Source organism: Globicephala melas, chromosome 2, assembly GCF_963455315.2.
Source record: "Globicephala melas chromosome 2, mGloMel1.2, whole genome shotgun sequence".
Classification (NCBI taxonomy): Eukaryota; Metazoa; Chordata; class Mammalia; order Artiodactyla; family Delphinidae; genus Globicephala; species Globicephala melas.
The window spans coordinates 89,552,376-89,563,307 of NC_083315.2; the positions used below are offsets into that span (position 1 = coordinate 89,552,376).

Here is a 10,932-nt window from a genome sequence, read left to right on the forward strand (position 1 = left end):
ACTTGTTTCTTCTGGCAGGTGTGCTTAACATTTGCTGCAGGGATGAATTCAGTGTGGATCAGACAATAGGAAGACCAATCCTTGCTGAAAGATGCCTCTGACTTCTCCACTCTGTCTCTCTTAACCCTTTTCTTGAACAGCTTGATTTTAATCAGTGATTGATGAAATCCTCACATATTATAGCTCAAGAAGTTTGGCTTTAGTTCCCTGCCGTAACCTCAGGGAACATCAGGAAACAGCTAATTTAAATTGCCAGATTATCTCACTGTGAGGCTAACTTATTCTAAGGCTAGATCAGTCATAAAGTGGATAAATTTGATTGTCCAACCTCTTCTAATCCATTTCTACTCTGGTCAAATGAGCTTCCACTTTTCCAGAAAGGTACCTGAAAGCTAAATCCAAACCGCCACAGCTGTTCTCTCAATTCCTATCATTGCTACCTCAGACCAACAGCCGTCTCCCAAGAGCTGCCATAGCTCAAAAGACTTGCACAGCCCTGCTGGCTGTGCTAAAATGAAACTGCTAACATCAAGGGCAAGAGAGTACCAGTGCATTACCACATTCCTCAGACCAAGGGTACTTTCATCCTTTTTCTTATACATTTCAGAAAATTCACTTCTATTTTGGGAGGAAAATCAACACCAGGACCTTTCCTTCCTGATCCTACCTCCATGTTTTCTCCCCAGTTTTCAAGCAGTATCTTCAACCCTCACGGATATCATGCTGAATCCTTAAGAATCCTTCTCTGGAGGCTCTTTATCAGAGCCTTTAATGGTTCCTTAGCAACTGTAGAATAAAATCTAAACTCCATAACACAGCACACAATGCTCTACTCAGGATGTGGCCTTAATATTCTTTTCTAGCTTTAGTTCTTACTTCTTCCCACAGCCATGTACAATAGTCAGCCAACCTATTCACACTAATGTGCCTGTGGCAGCTCCCTTCCTTCAACTTTTGTTCTTACATCCTGTTGGGTTCCTGCTGTTGCCTAGATGTATGTGTGAAGTGCCTTGTACTGTGCCTGGAAAATAGCTATTGTTTAATAAATAGCAGGTGTCATTATTAATACCTTCTTGCTTCAATTCTTAAGAAAAATAAGTCATACTCCCACTAAAATAAACCCTTGACCCTTGCCTAATGCTTATATTCCAAATTTCCCTATCAAACTTTCCTCCCAGATGATCTGGGCTAGACAATGAAGTAATAAAAGTCAGTGTCCCCAAACATATCTATGATGATAGTAATCAAAAAAGTGGTTGCCTGTGGGGGATGGGGATTGACTAGATGGGAACTTTCTGGAATGATGGAATTGTTTTATATGTGTGTGTGTGTGTGTGTGTGTATGTATGTGTGTGTGTATATATATATATATATATTTTTTTTTTTTTTTTTTGCTGACAAAGCAAAAGACTTTACTGAGAAGGGGCACCCAGGTGGAGAGCAACAGGGTAAGGGAACTCAGGAGAACTGCTCTGGAATTGTTCTATATTTTGATTGGGGTGCTGGTCCTGTGAATGTACATAATTGCCCCAGCTCATCTAATTATACACTTTAAGATCAGTGAATTTTTCTGTCTGTAAAATTTATCTCAATTTTTCAGAAAAGTCAGAATCCCCTCTATTTTTTCCCTAAAGCAGAGATCAAAAACTCAAATGTCTACATGAGTTTGGTAGATAAGGTAAAAATGTAGTGGACTGGGTAGAACACAATAGGGAGGGTCAAGGGCTGCTGGCAAGCTGGAGAGAGTATGCTCTTTTTCCTGATCACATGGGCAATATATGCAAAAGCAGAATCTGTATATTTAATAGGCACCTCTCAGGTGTTTCGATCATTAGCCAAGTTTGTGATACACTATGCTATGTGACAGAGCAATTAACAGTCTCCAAAGTGGAACACACAAGATGTCCTATTGAAATGCAGGAAGTTCTACATCTAATATTTAGAACTTTTTTCTTTTAAAAAAATTTTCATGTCGTTTTTCTTCCTCATTTTATTTTATTTTAATAAATTTATTTATTTATTTTTGGCTGCATTGAGCCTTAGTTGCTGCATGTGGGCTTTCTCTAGTTGCGGCGAGCAGGGGCTACTCTTCATTGCGATGCACGGGCTTCTCATTGCGGTGGCTTCTCTTGTTGTGGAGCATGGGGTCTAGGCACATGGGCTTCAGTAGTTGTGGCACGTAGGCTCTAGAGCACAGGCTCAGTAGTTGTGGCACACGGGCTTAGTTGCTCCACAGCATGTGGGATCTTCCCAGACCAGGGCTCAAACCCATGTCCCCTGCATTGGCAGGCGGATTCTTAACCACTGCGCTACCAGGGAAATCCCCTCATTTCAGTTTAGAAAATACAAGGAAACCCATGGAAGGAAGTATACCCATTTATCTTGCATATCCTGTGCTAAGACAAGCAACTGAAGTTTGGAGTATGAGCTATTGCAGAGAATGCAGTGTGTAGAACAGACATTATGCTGGGATGGGCATTGCTCCATTGGCACAACTGAGCCTCCATGGAGGAAAGCAACACTGCTACAACCATTGAAAGTAAGGAACAAGCTTTACTGCACATTTCATTATGAGGGAAAAGGAGAGAGCACAGTAGAAATCATGTCCTCTCTAATTCTAAAGTACAGATGGAATTGTGAGTCCTTTGTGATTTTCTTCAAAAGAAAAAAGTGTGTGTGTGTGTGTGTGTTGGGGGTCTGTGGGAAGCAGTGATGAGGTCTTCTCAAGCCTGTGACCCAGTCAGGCTGCAGGAGCAGCTAGGATGGTGATGCAGTGATGTATTTGTTCAAAGAGAAGCAGACCAACTTGTTGATTAGCTGACCAGTATGGTGGAAGGCAGGCACACCTGTAAGCCTAGGATGAAGGGAACCTCTCTCTGGTGTGGCAGGTCAGAGAGCACAGAACCACAGCTCTAGATTCCAGTGTGTCTAGGTGACTCCTCAGGCTGGTTTCAAAGGCCACCAGGAGTCCCAGCAGGACATGGTGCCTGATTGTATACCTACCTCCACCTTGCTGGTTGGAGAGATGGTCAGAAAGGACTGACTTCCTTTTATTCCAGTGGAGTCAGGATATTCAGAAAAACCAGGAAGATATCACCCTGCCTGCTCCATTAATTAAAATAAAGTTCCCATTACTCTAAGCAAGACTCAGTATAATAGTTGCATAAACAAGAATGAAGTTTATTCATCTCTCAAGTAAAAGCCCGAACTTGTAGGTGGCTCTGGTTTGCAAACTTGTCGGTCTCTCAGGTTCCTTCCATCTTGTTCCATCATCTCTAGGATGTTGCCCTTATTTACATGACCCAAAATGCTCACATGTGGCCAATTAAAAATTGATTGTTATGAGAAAGAAAGGAAAATTTGCTTTGAGGACAACCACCAGTCTCTGGCACACTATGACAACCAAGTCCAGTCCTGCAGCATGAAACAAAACAAATCAAAAGGTAGTCTCATTGTGTGTGGGAAATGAAAAAAAAATTTATATACTCCAGAGAACAATTTTTAAAATCAGGCGTTTTTAACTCCGTGCACTGAATGCCAACAACCCACCGTTTCTGCACAAGGACATGGAAGAATCTAGCTAGCTTGTCTGTCTGTCCTGAGCAACACAGCACACATCATATATAGATGCGGTGGTACAGATGGCAGCTGATTTTTTTCAAACAAACTGGGCAATTTCTAGTATATTTAAGGGAAGTGCAGAGGCACTGACTACAGAAGATGTGGCCACATTGTGTAGAGTAGATATGTCGTTTACTCAGTTCAATCTCTAAGTACCCATCCCTACAAATTCGACACCAGATATAACCAGGTAGTGTGCAACTTAAAGTTTCTTCTTCCAGGGCATTATGGTAGGCACTGTTGGTCACAGATACATCTCTGTCCCTCATCAACCCCTCCTTATCACTGCTCACCACACAGCTGCCAGTTTGGCCTTGGAGTGACCTTGTATTTCCCCTTGGCCTCCTCCTTTCTTCAGTAATCACAACAGAGTCATGGTGAGTTAGGTCAATCACTGCAGGTTCTAGAGAGTCACAAGTGAGGTCAATTATTTCATCACTTTCCCCAAGTTCTATCAGTTCCACTTCCAAGATCACCTCAGGAGTTGTGCCTCCTTCCCCAGATGTACCGAATTCTCGTGCTTGTCTGGAATTCACCCTAGTACCATAGCACATTCTTGTGTTCATTGTGCTTTTTGGATCCAGTATTCAGAGAAATAAGTGACCTGTGCCAAAGTTTACAGTGAATGCTAAAGTCCTCAATGTCCCACAGCTCTTGGCCAGTCAGTCTCTGACTTACATAAGAATTTATGGTCCACATTTTCTGGTATATTTGAACTCTGATTCTGGTTCCATTCCTGTCTCCATATCCACAACTGCTGTGTTCCTACAGTGGGGTGGGGTGAATCTTCTGGGAGCCACTTATGAGAAAGCTCAATCTGAATTTTTAACTGAAAAAAATGAGACAAAGATTAAGCATTAGTAGTACTTAAAATAAGATTGACAGCAGTATAAAGTATATAGATAGAGAAAAATGTGTACTCAAAAGTTTTTGATAACTCTGCATTCTCCAGAATAGATCACAAAACAAGGCCACAAAACAAGTCTCAGTAAATTTAAGAAAACTGAAATTCATATCAAGCATCTTTTCCAGTCACAATGCTATGAGACTAGAAATCAACTACAAGGAAAAAAAAAGACCACACAAACACATGGAGGCTAAACAGTATGCTACTAAACAACCACTGGATCACTGAAGGAATCAAAGAAGAAATTAAAAATATACCTGGAGACAAATGAAAACAAAAACATGATCCAAAAATCTGTGGGACGCAGTAGAAGCAGTTCTAAGAGGGAAATTTATAGCGATACAAGCCTAACTCAGGAAACAAGAAAAATCTCAAATAAACAACCTAACCTTACACCTATAGAAACTAGAAAAAGAAGAACAAAACTCAAAATTAGTGAAAGGAAAGAAATCATAAAGATCAGAGTGGAAATAAATGAAATAGGGACTTAAAAAATAGAAAAAAATCAATAAAACTAAGAGCTGGTTCTTTGAAAAGATAAACAAAATTGATCAAACTCTAGCCAGACTCATCAAGAAAAAAAGAGAGAGGCCCCAAATAAATGAGAACAGAAATGAAAAAGGAGAAGTTACAACTGACACCACAGAAATACCAAGTATCATAAGAGATTACTGGGAACAATTATATGCCAATAAAGTGGACAACCTAGAAGAAATGGAAAAAATCCTAGAAATGTACAATCTCCCAAGACTGAACCAGGAAGAAACAGACCACTTTACCAGTAATGAAATTGAATCAGTAACCAAAAAACTCCCAACCAAAAACAAGCCCATGACCAGATGGTTTCACAGGTGAATTCTACCATTAAGAGAAGAGTTAACACCTATCCTCCTATCCTACTCAAACTATTCCAAGAAAAATGCAGAGGAAGGAATGCTTCTGAACTCATTTTACAAGACCAGCGTCACTCTGATGCCAAAACCAAACAAATATCAGAAAAAAGAAAATTATAGGCCAACATCCCTGATGAACATAGATGCAAAAATCCTCAACAAAATATTAGCAAATCAAATTCAACAAACCTTAAAAGGATCATACATCATTATCAAGTGAGATTTATCCCAGAGATGCAAGGATGGTTTGATATCCACAAATCAATCAATGTGATACATCACATTAACAAATTGAATAATAAAAATCATATGATCATCTCAATAGATGCAAAAAAATAAGGTTTTGACAAAATTCAACATTTACTTATGATCAAAATCTTTCAGTGAGAGAGTGGCATGGACTAATATATACTACCAAATGTAAAATAGATAGCCAGTGTGAAGCAGCCACATAGCATAGGGAGATCAGGTCGGTGCTTTGTGACCACCTAGAGGGGTGGGATAGGGAGGGTGGGAGGGAGATACAAGAGGGAGGAGATATGAGTATATGTGTATATGTATAGCTGATTTACTTTGTTATAAAGCAGAAACTAACACATCATTGTAAAGCAATTATACTCCAATAAAGATGTTTAAAAAACAAAAAACTGTCAGTGAAGTGGGTATAGAAGGAACATACCTCAACATAATAAAGGCCACATATGACAAGCCCACAACTAACATTATACTCAGTGGTGAAAAGCTGAAAGCATTTCCTCTGAGATCAGGAACAAGACAAGGATGCCTACTCTCACCACTTTTATTCAACATAGTATTGGAAGTCCTAACCATTGCAATCAGACAAGAAAAAGAAATAAAAGGAATCCAAGTTGGAAAGGAAGAAGTAAAACTGTCATTGTTTGCAGATGACTTTATACTATATGTAGAAATTCCGAAAGACACCACCAAAAAACTACTAGAACTCACCAATGAATCTGGTAATTCTAAAATTTGTATGGAAACATAATAGACCCTGAATAGGCAAAATAATCTTGAGAAAGAAGAACAAAGCTGAAGGTATCACATGCCCTGGTTTCAAACTATACTACAAAGCTACAGTCATCAAAACAGTATGGTACTGGCACAAAAACAGACACATAGATCAATGGAACAGAACAGAGTGGCCAGAAATGAACACACACTTATATGGGCAATTAACCTAGGACAAACAAGGCAAGAATATACAATGGAGAAAAGATAGCCTCTTCAGTAAATGATGTTGTGAAAACTGGATAGCTACATGCAAAAAAACAACTGGATTACTTTCTCACACTATACACAAAAATAAATTCAAAATGAATTAAAGATTTAACTGTAAGACCTGAAACAATAAAACTTCTAGAAGAAAACAAAGGCAGTAAGCTCTCTGACATCAGTCTTAGTAATATGTCTTTGGATATGTCTCTCCAGGCAAGGGAAATGAAAGCAAAAATAACCAAATGGGACTGCATCTAAGTTTTTGCACAGCAAAGGAAACTATTAACAAAATGAAAAGGCCACCTACGGAATAGGAGAAGGTATTTGTAAATGATATATCCAATAAGGGGTTAATATCCACAATATACAAAGAACTCATATAACTCAACATCAAAAAAACAAACAACCTGATTAAAAAATGGGCCGAGGGTCTAAACAGGCATTTTTCCAAGGAAGACATATAGATGGTTACAGACATATGAAAAGATGCTCAACATCACTAATCATCAGTGAAATGCAAATCAAAACCACAATGAGATATCACCTCACACCCATCAGAATGGATATTATCAAAAAGACAGCAAATAGGGCTTCCCTGGTGGTGCAGTGGTTGAGAGTCTACCTGCCGATGCAGGGGACACGGGTTTGTGCCCCGGTCCGGGAAGATCCCACATTCTGTGGAGCAGCTGGGCCCGTGAGCCATGGCCACTGAGCCTGCGCATCCAGAGCCTGTGCTCTGCAATGGGAGAGGCCACAGCAGTGAGAGGCCCATGTACCTCAAAAAAAAAAAAAAAAAAAAAAGACAGCAAATAACAAGTGTTGGCAAGGATGTGGAGAAAAGGGAACACTTGTGAACTGTTGGTGGGAATGTAAACTGGTACAGCCACTATGGAAAGCAGTATGGAGATTACTCAAAAAATTAAAAATAGAACTATCGTGTGATCCAGCATTTCCACTCCTGAGTATTTATCCAAAGAAAACAAAAACACTAATTAGAAAAGATATATGCACCCCTGTGTTCATTACAGCATTATTTACAATAGCCAAGATATGGAAGCAACCTAAATGCCCATCAATAGATGAATGGATAAAGAAGTTCTGGTATGTATGTGTATATATATTGGGTTGGCCAAAAAGTTCATTTGGGTTTTCCCATAAAATATTACAGATTTATATATATATATATATATATATATATATATATATATATATATATATATATATAATGGAATATTACTCAGCCATAAAAAAGAATGAAATCTTGCGTTTTTGACAACATGGATGGACCTAGAGGGTATTGTGCTAAGTGAAATAAATCAGAGAAAGACAAATACTGTCTGATTTCACTTATACGTGGAATCTAAAAATCAGAACAAATGAACAAACATAAAAAAACAGAAACAGAGTTATAATTACAGAGAACAAACAGGTTGTTGCCAGAGGGGCAGTGGTGGGGGAGGAAAGGAATAGATGAGGGAGATTAAGAGGTACAAACGTCCAGTTGCAAAATAAATAAGCCATGGGTATAAAATGTACCGTGTGTAGAATATAGTCAATAACTATGTAATATCTTTGTATGGTGACACTATAATAATGGTGACTATTTTGAAATGTATAGAAATATTATATTGTGTGACAGGAACTAATATAGTGTTGTAGGTTAACTATACTTCAAAAACAAACTCATAGAAAAAGAGACCATATTTGTGGTTACCAGAGGCAGGGGTTTGTGGGAGGGGAATTCAATGATGGCAGTCAAAAGGTACAAATTTACAGTTATAAGATAAATAAGTATAGGGATGTAATGTACAACATGATAAATATAAGTAACAGCAGGATGTTATATATAAAAATTGTTAAGAGAGTAAATCCTAAGAGTTCTCATAACGAGGAAAAATTTTTTTCTATTTAATTTTGTATCCATATGAAATGACGGATGTTCAGTAAACTTATTGTGATAATTGTTTCGTGATGTAACACCTTAAACTTATACAGTGCTGTATGTCAATTATATCTCAATAAAACTGGAAGAAAAAATAAGTGTTGGCGAGGATGTAGAAAAATTGGGACTCTCATATACTGCTGTTGGGAAGGTAAAATGGTGTGGCACTTCTGGAAAACAGTCTGGCAGTTCCGCAAAAGGTAAACATAACTATATGGTAAACATATAGTTACTATATGACCCAGCAATTCCACTCCTAGGTATATACCCAAGAGAATTGAAAACTTCTGTTCACACTGAAAAGTTGTACATGAATGTCAATAATAGTATTATTTTTATTTTATTTTTTATTTTAAAAAAATTTATTTAATTTATTATTTTTGGCTGTGTTGGGTCTTCATTGCTGCATGCGGGCTTTCTCTAGTTGAGGTGAGCAGGAGCTACTCTTTGTCGTGGTGTGCGGGCTTCTCATTGCAGTGGCTTCTCTTGTTGCGAAGCACAGGCTCTAGGCACCAGGCTTCACTAGTTGTGGCTCACGGGCTTCAGTAGTTGTGGCGCACAGCCTCAGTTGCTCCATGGCATGTGGGATCTTCCCGGACCAGGGCTCGAACCCATGTCCCGTGCATTGGCAGGCGGATTCTTAACCACTGCACCACCAGGGAAGCCCAGTAATAGTATTATTTTTAATAGCCAAAAAGTGGAAACAACCCAAATGCTCATTAACTGATGAATGAATAAATAAAATGTGGTATAGTCCTACAATGGAATATTATTCAGCAATAAAAAAGAAATGAAGTGCCAGTACTTGCTATAATGGATGATCTTTGAAAACATCATATCAAATGACAGAAGCCAGTCACAGAAGACCACATACTGTATGATCCCACTTATATGATAAATCAAGAATAGGCAAATCCATAGGGACAGAAAGATTAGTGGTTCCTTAGGGCTGGGGGTGGTTGGGGAGAAATGGGGAGTGATGTCTAATCGGTACAGTGTTTTTTCAGGGGGTGATGAAAATGTTCTAATATTGAGAAAATGGTTGCACAACTCAATGAATATACTGTAACCCACTGAAGTACATTATAAATAGGAAGATTTTATGGTTTGTGATTTATACCTCAATAAAGCTTTAACGAAAACAAATACCTTAAGATGCCATAGAAATATTACACAAAACAGTGTGAGATATCTAAATTTAGACAAGCCCTGGAACCTGGGAGCCCCAGAAGGAAATGGGGAGAGCCCAGAGGAGGCTTTGACGAATACAAATACCTTAATAAAGCTTTAGCAAAAACAAATACCTTAAGATGCCATAGAAATATTTCACAAAACCGTGTGAGATATCTAAATTTAGACACAAGCCCTCGAACCGGGGAGCCCCAGAAGAAAATGGAGGGAGCCCAGAGGAGGGTGCAGTGCTCAATGCTCCACCCGATGGCGCCGACCTACTTACTGAGTCAGTTCTTATCTTAGACCCCACAAACACCTGTCTCTCATCGGATCACTTACCTTCGTGACCAGCCTGCCCCTCCTCCGGTCTGCATTCAGGGAAAGACAACCTTCGGGGTGACACCGGGCAGCCCTGCAAAACAGTGCCCACCACCCTCGACTCCACCCAGGCAGCCAGCAGCTCATCAATGACCTAGTGTTTTGTCCGGTTGCGCCCTGTGAGCTATCCAGTGAGAATAGAGCAGGAAGCCTGCGCTCCAGCGGCCTGCCACTTTCCGGCCCCTCCGCTGCGTGTCGGTCCGCTCGGGACCGAGCCTGAACCAGCCGAACCTGGCGCCTAACTACACTGGGCAGGGAAAGAGCACCAAGGAACCAGAGGCCAGGGAAGAAAAGGAGAAGTCGAGGAAGGGGGCGGCGCGGGAGCGGGTACTCATGGTGAACGCGCCCAGGCTGGCGGCAGCGCCCAGTGAAGAACAGAACCAAGGTCACGGAGCAGCAGTCGCGGCGCTTATTCCCACCCACCCGATGGCAGCAATCACTGGGGTTTTCTCTCCTTTCAACCCGCTATTTTAGTTTCTCAACTGACCAATCAAAATCCGAGCCCGTGGTAGCTCGTCGCAAGTCTCTGGGCAGAAAGAGCTGTTCCAGGTTAGAAAAGGGGACTTTCCCGTCCCTAGTCTCTCTCTCTCTCTCTCTCTCTCTCTCTCTCTCTCTCTCTCTCTCTCTCTCTCTCTCTCGTCTCATGTTTTCCGAGAAATGGGAAGGACCGGGTTGGTTGCTTGTTTTTTTGTTTTTTTCTAGTCATTAGATCAGCAACTCTCACGCTGAGAAAAGTGGTTCTCAATGGAGGCGGTACGTCTCTCTAGGAGAAGTTTTAGAAA

At 40.1% G+C, this 10,932-nt stretch overlaps 1 pseudogene; it reads right to left on the reverse strand.

Moving 5' to 3' along the window:
- Window positions 1-2,435: 2,435 nt before the first annotated feature.
- On the reverse strand, window positions 2,436-10,675 carry LOC115845106 (E3 ubiquitin-protein ligase RNF4 pseudogene; annotated as a pseudogene).
- Window positions 10,676-10,932: the final 257 nt, after the last annotated feature.